Raw genomic sequence first — 12870 nt, forward strand, 5'->3', positions numbered from 1 at the left:
TACAATGGCATATACATTTGATGGCCAACAGATGCAAATGTATCATTATCCACATTTAATGTCAGTTTTATTGAGGACTTTTCCCCATAACAGAAGCACATAACTTCCATTTTAAATTTCCACTCCTGCATAATTACAAGTTAAATAGCCTACCTACAACTGGTAAAAAGTTGTCACAGCGTGCGCATGCTGCTCTGTCTCTGCTCACTCACATGACTCATGCCAATATTGGACTGAGCTGCATGCTTCTCTCTGAACACACACACCCCTCCGGCCCTCCCCACAACTCACTCACTCAGCAACAGCCTGACTCACTTAAATATGCGCCGAATACAACAAGTGTAGACTTTACCGTGAATGTCACGCCCTGGTCTATATTTATTATGTTATCTTCATTTATTGGGTCAGGCCAGGGTGTGACATGGGTTTATTTGTAGTGTGTTTCGTCTTAGGGTTGTGTGGGGTGTATAGATTAGTCTATGGCTGCCTGAGGCGTTTCTCAATCAGAGTCAGGTGATTATCGTTGTCTCTGATTGGGAACCATATTTAGGTAGCCTGGGTTTCACTGTGTGTTTGTGGGTGATTGTTCCTGTCTCTGTGTTTGTTGCACCAGTCAGGGATGTTTTGGTTTTCGACGTTTGTTGTTTTGTATTTTTTCGTATTTCATCTTTATTAAAGATGTATTTAACCTCTTGAAACTCTGGGGGCGCTATTTCATTTTTGGATGAAAAACGTTCCCGTTTTAAACAAGATATTTTGTCACAAAAAGATGCTCGACTATGCATATAATTGATAGCTTTGGAAAGAAAACACTCTGAATTTTCCAGAACTGCAAAGATATTGTCTGTGGGTGCCCTAGAACGGGAGCTACAGGCAAAACCAAGATGAAACGGCAACCAGGAAACCAGCAGGATTTTTGAGGCTCCGTTTTCCATTGTCTCCTTATATGGCTGCGAATGCGAGAGGAATGAGCCTGCCCTTTCTGTCGTTTCCCCAAGGTGTCTGCAGCATTGTGACGTATTTGTAGGCATATCATTGGAAGATTGACCATAAGAGACTACATTTTCCAGGTGTCCGCCCGGTGTCCTCCATCGAAATTGGTGCGTCTTTTTCAGCTGCTGGTATTTTTCCATGCGATTCTGAGGGGAAAGCAGGCTTCCACGAACTGCATATCAATGAAGAGATATGTGAAAAAACACCTTGAGGATTGATTCTAAACAACGTTGGCCATGTTTCGGTCGATATTATGGAGTTAATTCGGAAAAAGTTTGACGTTTTGGTGACTGAATTTTCGATTCGTTTCGGTAGCCAAATGTGATGTACAAAACGGAGCGATTTCTCCTACACAAAGATTCTTTCAGGAAAAACTGAACATTTGCTATGTAACTGAGAGTCTCCTCATTGAAAACATCCGAAGCTCTTCAAAGGTAAATGATTTTATTTATTTGGTTATCTGGTTTTTGTGAAAATGTTGTGTGCTAAATGCTACTCAAAATGCTAAGCTAGCTTGCAATACTCTTACACAAATTAGTGATTTGCTATGGTTCAAAAGCATATTTTGAAATTCTGAGATGACAGTTTGTTAAGAAAAGGCTAAGCTTGAGAGCAGGCGCATTATTTTCATTTTATTTGCGATTTTCAGAAATCGTTAACGTTGCGTTATGCTAATGAGCCTGAGGCTTTATTCACGATCCCGGATCCGGGATGGGGAGTATCAAGAGTTAACTAACCACGCTGCATTTTGGTCCGATCCTTGTTCCACCTCTTTGTCAGAGGAGGAGATGGAAGAAACCCGTTACAGTGAAATGCTTACTTGCAAGCCCTTAACCAACAGTGCAGTTCAAGAAGAAGAAAATATTTACCAAGTAGGCTAAAATAAAAAGTAATAATACAAAGTAATACAATAATAATAACAATAACGAGGCTATATACAGGGGGCACCGGTACCAAGACAGTTTGCAGGGGTACAGGCTAGTTGAGGTAATCTGTACATGTAGGTAGGGGCGAAGTGACTATGCATAGGTAACAAACAAACAGCGAGTAGCAGCAGTGTACAAGAGAGGGGGGGTCAATGTAAATTGTCCGGTGGTGATTTTTATGAATTGGTCAGCCGTCTAATGGCTTGGGGGTAGAAGCTGTCGAGGAGCCTTTTGGTCCTAGACTTGGCAGTCCGGTACTGCTTGCCGTGCGATAGCAGATAATACAGTCTATAACTTGGGTGACTGGAGTTTTATTGACAATTTTATGGGCTTTCCTCACTGCCTATTACATAGGTCCTGGATGGAAGGAAGCTTGGCCCCAGTGATGTACTGGGCTGTTCGCACTACACTCTGTAGCGCCTTACGGTCATGCAGTGACGCAACCGGTCAGAATGCTCTCGATGGTGCAGCTGTAGAACCTTTTGAGGATCTGGGGGCCCATGCCAAATCTTTTCAGTCTCTTGAGGGAGAGAAGGTTTTGTCATGCCCTCTTCACGACTGTCTTGGTATGTTTGGACCATGATAGTTCGTTGTAGATGTGGACACCAAGCAACTTGAAACTCTCGACCCGCTCAACTACAGCCCCGTCGATGTTAATGAGGCTCTGTTCGGACCACCTTTTCCCGTAGTCCACGATCAGGTCCTTTGTCTTGCTCACATTGAGGGAGAGGTTGTTGTCCTGGCACCACACTTCCAGTTCTCTGACCTCCTCCCTATAGGCCGTCTCATCGTTGTCGGTGACCACTGTTGTGTCGTCAGCAAACTTAATGATGGTGTTGGAGTCTTGAATGGCCACGCAGTTGTGGGTGAACAGGTAATACAGGAGGGGACTAAGTACACACCCCTGAGGGGCCCCAGTGTTAAGGATCCTCGTGGCAGATGTGTTGTTGCCTACTCTTACCACCTAGGGGCGGCACGTCAGGAAATCCAGGATCCAGTTGCAGAGGGAGGTGTTTAGTCCCAGAGTACTTAGCTTAGTGATGAGCTTTGTGGGCACTATGGTGTTGAACGCTGAGCTGTAGCCAATGAACAACATTCTCACATAGGTGTTCCTTTTGTCCAGGTGTGAAAGGGAGTGCGATTGAGATTGCATCATCTGTGGATCTGTTGGGGGCAGTATGCGAATTGGAGTGGGTCTAGCGTGTCCAGGAGGATGCTGTTGATGTGAGCCATGACCAGCCTTTCAAAGCACTTCATGGCTACTGACGTAAGTGCCATGCGGTGGTAATCATTTAGGCAGGTTACGTTCACGTCCTTGGGCACAGGGACTATGGTGGTCTGCTTGAAACATGTAGGTGTTGCAGACTCGATCAAGGAGAGAATGAAAATATCAGTGAAGACACTTGACAGTTGGTCCGCGCATGCTTTGAATACATGCCCTGATAATCCGTCTGGCTCAGCGGCTTTGTGAATGTTGACCTGTTTAAAGGTTTTGTTTACATCGGCTACCGAGAGCGTGATCACACAGTCGTCTGGAACGGCTGGTGCTCTCATGCATGTTTCAGTGTTACTTGTCGCGAAGTGAGCATAGAAATAATTTAGCTCGTCTGGTAGGTTTGTGTCACTGGGCAGCTCGTGGCTGTGCTTCCCTTTGTAGTCTGTAGTAGTTTCAAAGCCCAGCCACATCCGACGAGCATCGGAGCCGGTGTAGTAAGATTCAATCTTAGTCCTGTATTGATGCTTTGCCTGTTTGATAGTTTGTCAGAGGCTATAGCTGGATTTCTTATAGGCTTCTGGGTTGGAGTCCTGCTTCTTGAGAGCGGCAGCTCTACCCTTTAGCTCAGTGAGGATGTTGCCTGTAACCCATGGCTTCTGGTTGGGGTATGTACGTACAGTCACTGTGGGGACGACGTCATCGATGCACTTAATGATGAAGCCAGTGACTGTTGTGGTGTACTCCTCAATGCCATCAGAAGAATCCCGGAACATATTCCAGTCTGTGTTAGCAAAACAGTCCTGTAGCTTAGCATCTGCTTCATCTGACCACTTTCTTATTGACCAAGTCACTGCTTCCTGCTTTAGTTTTTGCTTGTAAACAGGAATTAGGAGGATGCAATTATGGTCAGATTTGCCAAATGGAAGGCGAGGGAGAGTTTTGTATGCGCCTCTGTGTGAGGAGTAAAGGTGGTCTAGAGTTTTTTCCCTCTGGTTGCACATTTAACATGCTGATTAGGTAAAATTGATTTGAGTTTCCTGCATTAAAGTCCCCGGCCTCTCGGAGTGCCGCCTCTGGATGAGCATTTTCCTGTTTGCTTATGGCCGCATATAGCTCATTGAGTGCTGTCTTAATGCCAGCATCAGTCTGCAGTGGTACATAGACAGCTATGAAAAATATAGATGTGAACTCTCTTGGTAAATTGTGTAGTCTACAGCTTATCATGATATACTCTACCTCAGGCAAGCAAAACCTCAAAACTTCCGTAGATTTTGTGCACCAGCTGTTGTTTACAAATATGCATAGGCCGCCTCCCCTTGTCTTATCAGAGGCTGCTGTTCTATCCTGCCGAAAAGCTTAAAACCATCCAGCTGTATGTTAATCATGTCATCGTTCAGCCACGACTTGGTGTAACATCATATATTACAGATTTTAATGTACCGAAAACCCTTGTAAGGGGTGCGTAACTGGTGGCAGGGAAGTTAGACGCCGGAGAGCAGAACTGGGTAATAACCGGAGCAGTTTAATTATCAAAACTAACGGCATCCAGAATAACAAAATATGGGTACAAAACCCGTCATGCACCAGTCAAAATGTGCACAAGCACTTACAACAAACAATTTCACACACAGACATGGGAGGAACAGAGGGTTAAATACACAACAAGTAATGAGGGAAATGTAAACCAGGTGTGTGGGAAAACAAGACAAAACAAATGGAAAATGAAAGGTGGATTGGCGATGGCTAGAAGACCGGTGACGTCGCCCGCCGAACGCTGCCCGAACAACGAGAAGTTGTGACAACCCTTTGGAATTTTGTATGAAATCAGTAGCCAAGTCAAGGAAGCATCATGCAAAAATATATTGGCACAAAAATTCAACCAACCAATTGGATGGTTTGACAATCTACTTCTGGTGGACAAATTGACCTGCTGACCAAATGTGATTGGATGGTGGCTCTACAGTTTAAGGTCTCTGACAGGGAATTCATTATTTTGTTACCGGATATAATTACCTGCTCAGCTGGCCATCCTCAGCATCATGGCTAATTTGGCCAGGTTGGCCTATGAGAAAAGCTAGCAGCTAACCAATATAGACCAATGGTTTAACACCATGGTCTAAGCAAAAGTTCACAACATTCTGTTTATTCTAAATAACTGATGGGTCTTTGGGCAAGCCGATTTCTGCCAGAGACACCAGAAAGGTTTCTGTTTCCATCCCGTGACTGCTTGTTGCTTAGCAACCTTCTCCCTCCCCCTTTTCTCCATCTGCTCCCATTGGCCAAAGTGGATTGTGCTGCTTGAAGCTTTATGCTTTTCAAGGTCGGTGTGCACAAAGAGAAGCCCACCAATGCAAGCGAGTAAACAAGAAAGTGAATAGACAATTTATTGTTTGGGGATTGAATTCTAGTCACCCTCTCGCTGGCTCTGCAAGTGGTGATGGAAAAACAAGGAAAACAAACCATTGGGAAAGGGGGATACCTAGTCAACAATGTGTCTACCACATTTAACCCAACCCCTCTGAATCAGAGAGGTGCCTTAATCAACATCCACATCTTCGGCACCCGGAGAATAGTGGGTTAACTGCTTTGCTCAGAACGACAGATTTTGACCTTGTCAGCTCAGGGTTTTGATCCAGCAACTTTTCAATTACTGGCCCAACGCTCTATCCGCTAGGCTACTTGCATTGTTGGTTATCATTTTGACAAAAACATCCAGTTTTGCTATGTGCCCCACTCAGCATCATCCAGGCATGATAGAATACCCAACAAAAATGGCAAGCATGTGTAGTGTGCTGTAGTGATAAAGCTGAGTGCCTGCTTATCCAAATATATAAAGTTATCATTCTTGGAGCTGCCAGTTAATAGGCTATTAGTGCCCTTTAGTGCTTGTGCCAGGGTAAAGGGATAGACAGACATAGGGGTGGCACCCTTAAAATAGGCAGATATTGATACATTTTTAGAGATGTTGTTTTCATATGGGCCTACCTTGTCAAAGCACTTGAAATTACTGGATTATGACATTGCTGTTTTTAGGCATGTGTAGCTACTGTATCCTATGACAAAATTATCAAGTAGTCTGGTCACACAGCCACTCAGGGAGTTAATATGCAACACACTGAAGAGTAAGCTTGTATTCCATGTCCAAGTCAAAACATCCCCCTGAAATAAGGTGACATTTTCAACACTCTCTCAAGAAATAACCTGAACAGTCATCAACAGTCCCACAAACATGTTAAGGTTCTCCAATGTTTAAGCCAATAGGAACCCACCTCCTACACTGAAGGTGAGTCTTGTCCTCTGGCAGTGATAGTGTAGATGAGGTCTTCCAGTTACAGAATTACCAAATGAAATACTCTATGTGTCAGTCAAATGGTATCTAATCTGTATTATCATGTAGTCCATTGTAGTGTTTTCTATGTTTAAGATTGATAATGCATTTTTGGAAGATAAAAAAATCCCACTTTCATATTTGTATTATTTTCTACTTTTTGCCAGGTGCCTCACATTGTCTCATTGTTTATCCTCTCTCTCTCTGTGCTTCTCTGTGTACTCTCTACCAAGTGATCTTGGAGGAAATTCTAGAGTCCTTGTGAAACAACCGTATCGTCCTTGGTAAACTGTCAGTTTAGTGACATTCTTATTACACTGGCTCTAAAAACGGAGCTGTCAGGTTGTCACCTCTCTAAAAATGTCCATGTGAGACGTTGTGTCCATGTGGTATGCCAGTGCCTTCCCTGTCAGTCCTTTTCACGGCCATGCTAGCTTGCCGTAACACCAGCAACAACTACCCTCCTACCTCAGAAGCCATAACCTTTCACTGGCCAGACCAACTCACTGGGTGGGTGTTTATACTCTCCGAAAAGCATGACACCGAGCCCCACCGCTCAAACATACTGTAAAGCTGCCCTATTTTTCCCTATTCATCACACACATTTTAGTGGGTGCTTATTATTTTCAAATAGAGATTTACTCTCCTTCAGTGCTTACGTGGATTTCAGTTATTTTCATTGCTATTGTGTTTAACTTTATCCATATTTTCTCATGTAATATATTATGTAGGATTAAAAGACTACTCCAGTCCAGTAGGTATGTATTGGACATATTTTCCCTCTCGGCAATTACTCTGTGTCTTTCCTGAAAGACTAGAAACCCAGAAACACTAGAATATGTACAAGTTGCATACATTTCCTTTTAGGTTGCAGTTGTTTAAAACTAGCCCTTGAACATCCAATGGCTGTGGTGTGGAATGTGTAGAAGCCTCGGCTCACCGCCTGTGTGGATGCTGTTTATGGAAGAGAGGGGGACCTCTCAATTAGAGGGCTAAGCAGCTGCTCTGGAGCGGGCCTTTCTATCCATGTTTGGAGCTGTTTGGTGAGATCCACACTGAGCGCTGGACAGCTTCTCTCCTCTCTGCCGTTTGTTGACAAAGCAAAAGTCAACTATATTATGTAACAGCTCTCTGTCTTTCTCTGTGTAGTACACCAGATCTCTTGGTGAGAGCTTTTGGAAATGAACACTAATCACATTTAAGGAAAACTCAGAATTATAGTAGGGATCCAGGGCTGTGTGAGGTGTATCATAGTTCAACTTGGTAGCGTTGACCTTTTGTTTATTTTTAAAAAAAGCAAACAGAGAGCAGTTCTCAAACATGTGGAGACTAAAAGATTGCTACAGCACACAACAGCTGTTCTCAGTCACTGGCAGTGACATTGAGTTTACAGGAGTTATTTCATTACATAATTTTACTGCAAAAATATATAGTGTCAAGAAAAAGTATGTGAACCCTTTTGGAATGACCTGAATTTCTGCATAAATTGCATAAATTGATCTGATCTTCATCTAAGTCACAACAACAGACAAACACAGTGTGCTTAAAGTAATAACACACAAATTATTAAATGTTTCTTGTCTATATTGAATAGATAATTTAAACATTCAAAGTGCAGTTTGGAAAAAGTATGTGAACCCCTAGGCTAATGGCTTCTCCAAAAGCTAATTGCAGTCAGGAGTCAGCTATCAATGAGTCAGCCCAATCAATGAGACGAGATTGGAGATGTTGGTTAGAGCTGCCATAGCCCTATAAAAAACACTCACAAAATTTGAGTTTGCTGTTCACAAGAAGCATTGCCTGATGTAAACCATGACTCAAACAAAAGAGATCTCAGAAGACCTCAGATTAAGAATGGTTGACTTGAATAAAGTTGGAAAGGGGTACTAAAATATCTCTAAAGGCCTTGATGTTCGTCAGTCCACGGTCAGACAAATGGGGGAAAGTGGGGAAGGTGAATGGGGAAAGTTCAGCACTGTAGCTACTCTCCCTAGGAGTGGCCGTAAGGAAACGATGACTGCAAGAGCACAGCGCAGAATGCTCAATGAGGTTAAGAAGAATCCTAGAGTGTCAGCTAAAGACTTACAGAAATTTCTGGAACATGTTAAGTTTCTGTTGACGAGTCTACTATACGTAAAACACTAAACAAGAATGGTGTTCATGGGAGGGCTCCACGGATGAAGCCACTGCTGTCCAAAAAAACAACAACATTTTTGCAAAAGTGCACCTGGATTTTCCACAGTGCTACTAGCAAAATATTCTGTGGACAGATGAAACTACAGTTGAGTTGTTTGCAAGGAACACACAACACTATGTGTGGAGAAAAAAGGGCACAGCAGACCAACATGAAAAACCTATCCAAACTGTAAAGTATGGTGGAGGGAGCATCATGGTTTGGGGCTGCTTTGCTGCCTCAGGACCTAGACAGCTATCTATCATTGACGGAAAAATGAATTGCCAAGTTTATCAAGACATTTTGCAGGAGAATGTAAGGCTGTCTGCCAATTGAAGCTTAACAGAAGTTGGGTGATGCAACAGGACAATGAGCCAAAACACAGAAGTAAATCAACAACAGAATGGATTCAACAGAAGAAAATACGCCTTCTGGAGTGGCCCATTCAGAGTCCTGACCTCAACCCAATTGACATGCTGTGGCATGACCTCAAGAGAGCGGTTCACATCCCAAGAATATTGCTGAACTGAAACAGTTTTGTAAAGAGGAATGGTCCAAAATTCTTCCTGACCGTTGTGCAACTACAGAAAATGTTTGGTTGAGGTTATTGCTTCCAAGGGAGGGTCAACCAGTTATTAAATACAAGGGTTCACATACTTTTCACACTGCACTGTGAATGTTTACACGGTGTGTTCAATAAAGACATTAAAACGTATAATTGTTTGTGTGTTATTAGTTTAAACAGACTGTGTTTGTCTATTGTTGTGACTTAGATGAAGATCAGATCAAATTGTATGACCAATTTATGCAGAAACCCAGCTAATTCCAAAGGGTTCATATACTTCTTCTTGCCACAGTACATACTGTACTAGTATCACATTCCTCTCGACTATTAATCACCATACAGTTTTACAGTTTAATGAGACCATAGTTGTTGATAATGAACTTAGTGAAATGACACAGTATGACTGACCAGTGTATCAGTAAGGGAGCTTGTGAGTCAAGCCCAAGGGTTGTCCAGTATCTAATTCCAAACATCTTGTAATGTCCAGTCTATGTTGCATGGACTGGATTTGGATGTGGAGCCAAATGTTTTGAAATGATCTGTTGCAGCTGTTGAGTGGGTGCCACATTCCCAGGTGGCATGCGATGACGGGTCCATCTGGATACGCCTTGTGCTGAAAGCAACCAGACCCCCTTGTTGGTCTGGTTCAAGGTCAGAACTGGGCACCTAAAGCAGAGGGTGCAGCGGCCAGTCCGTATCACCTCACCCAGTTACTCAGAAGACTGAGAAGAGAGAGAGATCTTAAAGAGGGACTGTCTGGAGTCTTGAAGGCTGTTGTGACTGGCTGAGAGAGCTACCTACTCAAGGCTGGTTGATCTGGTTTGCAAAGAATATTGTTGGTAAGCTGTGATCTTAATGTGATGTATTTGCAGAGTTTTGTGTCGTTTGGAAATGCCTATTTTTAGGAGAGGGTTTTAAGGGAAGTGTGTGTACTTAAAGTGAGTGTCGAAAACACCCTAGAACATATCTAGTGATGGAAAAATTGAAGTGATGCAGAAGATGTGTTTTTCCTGTATGTCTTTTCTATAACCATAAGTATATATACACAGTGGCATGTACTCCTTTGGCAAACAATGTTCTCTTCTTAAATGGGAAATTTACCACAAGCAGTTGTGTTAGGCTCCTTAAATATTATAATAGGGATGAGTTTGTCACATGACATCTTCCAAGCATCTTATCTATCTACACAACTTGCTCCGGCTTTGAGATGATTCTTGGTTTTGAAAAAGGTTCTGCTGAAGGGTAGCTCTCTGTGCTGTGGAACCTCTGCTGATAATATTTACTGTATAATGAATAAGACTTTCTCTGTTTGTCCTGAATCACACCTTATGGAGAGTAATCTATCTTATAAAAAACTCAATGCTGTTAACTTTAAAAAAATCTTTAAAAATCTTTTCAAAAAGCAATGTTGTTTTCTCCTTTGTTTTGATGGGTTTTCTTATTTCTTGTGCCCCTTTTACTATACTTGAATGTGTACTGTCAGCATTTGTTGCTGACATGCCAGCTTGTGTGGCCTTCCACTTCACGGCTGAGCCGTTGTTGCTTCTAGATGTTTCCACTTCACAATAACAGCACTTATAGTTGCCCGGGGCAGCTCTAGCAGGGCAGAAATTTGACAAACTGACTTGTTGGAAAGGTGGCATCCTATGACTGTGCCACGTTGAAAGTCACCGAGCTCTTCAGTACGGGTCATTCTACAGGCAATGTTTGTCTATGGAGATTGCATGGCTGTGTGCTCGATCCACTAATATGAAGGGGTGTCCACATGCTTTTAAATTATTTTTTCTATACAGTCATTTTTTCACATATTTATCAAGGGTGTAAATAACTTTAGACCTCACTGTATAAACAGATGGAATGTAAATGTCAATTTGCAGTCCCTCCAGCATCCTGCGATTGCAATTATTTTTTGCAAAATCAACAATCTCCCACATATTATGTGAGAGCTTTCAAATTTGACCAATCAACCCACTCTTTCCTCATAAAACAGTCAACTCATTGCGGTATTATCGCACAAAACTGATCCATCACCGCCGTACAGAAAGAGGGCTCACAATTTCACGACACATTTACTGCATAATATGGTTCAATCTATAAGGGCACAAGACGAGACCCATATGCAGACACAAGAGGCAGATGGTTGAGCGCCGATATTTATTATAACACAAGGTGTAGGCAAAAGGCAGGTCGGGTACAGGCGAGAGTTCATAAACCAGGTCAGAGTCCAAACAGTACATGGCATTAGACAGTCTCGAGGTCAGGACAGGCAGGGGTTCAGTAACAAGGTCCGAGTCCAAACACTACAAGGCGTTAGGCAGGCTCGAGGTCAGGGCAGGAAGAATGGTCAGGCAGGTGGGTTCGGTGTCAGGACAGGCAAGGGTCAAAACCAGGAGGACTAGGAAAGACAGAGATTGGGGAAAATAGAAGCTAGGAGATAAACGCTGGTTGACTTGGCAAACAAGATGAACTGGCACAGAGAGACAGAAAACACAGGGATAAATACACCAGGGATGATGAGCGGCATCTGGAGGGGATGGAGACAAGCACAAGGACAGGTGAAACAGATCAGGGCATGACACAATCAAGACATACTTTAACAAACCTTTTCCCTCATCAGCACATTTTCGGGACAAATTTGACAAAATCATCTGCATATTGCCATGCAAAATGACAGAATTGCCGCAAATATCAACAACAAATTTCAGCAAAATCCTGTAGGGACTGAAATTGTTTAACACAAGTAATGTAATGTAAATATGTAATCTAAATGATTGTGGTGGAAAAAGTACCCAAATGTCTTACTTGAGTCAAAGTAAAGATACCTTAACAGAAAATTCTCAAGTAAAAGTGAAAGTCACCCAGTAAAATACTACTTGAGGAAGAACATGACACTTTTTTTGTGCATTTTCTGACATGCGAGCACTTATGTATGGTAATTTTCACGTTTTCATAAATTCTTAGGATGTTTGTCAATGACGTATCGTAAGGCATTTGTGAACATTTTATAGCACTATAGAGTGGGAACGCGGCCGTGCGTATAGACAATTAATAGACACTGCAGCAAATAAAACCTAATAAGAACTTCTTTCTCGTCCAGGACCGGAGTCCAGACAGACCGGTGCGCCATAGCCAATCAGAGCTACTGTAGGCCTTCATGCAAATAAGCCATTTGCCACATGGGCCTGCCATCATTCACGTTGAACTAAAATGTGTGTTTACAGGCAGTAGCAACTGTTTACATGTTCTCTTTCGTGACTAACTGTTACTTTTTTCTTTCTTTGACACCGGTCATATTCAGTGGGTGTTGTAGACGTTAGTAAATTCATCAGTTATTCTGCGCTCTGGCACACTCAGATGAGAGTGCTCTGAAATCAGAGTAGATAGCCAGAGTCAATTTACAAACGCAAGAGATATGCTAATTGGATAATAGTCGTTCAGCTCGCTTGCAAACCGATTCCATTTTTTTTGCTTTTTAACCAAATGACACCTGCATCTAGCTGTAGCCATACAAAAAAAACGATATGATGGGAAAAAGTCGGTCACTCACCCACTCCTCTAATGACATAACATCCTCCCAGCAGCTAGCTAGCTAATGGTAGGCTCTGTGTTTAGCTTTCTAAATAAGAGCTACAGAAATAGACATGCTAGCCTATTAGCCACGTTATGACT

The 12870-nt window shown here is 42.6% G+C and overlaps 1 protein-coding gene across 3 annotated transcripts in view; it reads left to right on the forward strand.

Moving 5' to 3' along the window:
• The window catches only part of LOC135512476 (sorbin and SH3 domain-containing protein 1), a 72080-nt gene that overhangs the window by 6325 nt on the left and 52885 nt on the right, over nucleotides 1-12870 (forward strand). The window contains exon 1 of one of the 3 annotated variants that reach the window (XM_064934542.1): nucleotides 9868-10040. The exons of the other annotated variants lie outside the window; for them this stretch is intronic. The gene's annotated coding sequence lies outside the window, so the exon portion shown is untranslated. Of the gene's footprint in view, nucleotides 1-9867; nucleotides 10041-12870 lie in introns of those variants that run through there. 3 annotated transcript variants of the gene reach the window in all.

Source organism: Oncorhynchus masou, chromosome 24, assembly GCF_036934945.1.
Source record: "Oncorhynchus masou masou isolate Uvic2021 chromosome 24, UVic_Omas_1.1, whole genome shotgun sequence".
NCBI lineage: Eukaryota > Metazoa > Chordata > Actinopteri > Salmoniformes > Salmonidae > Oncorhynchus > Oncorhynchus masou.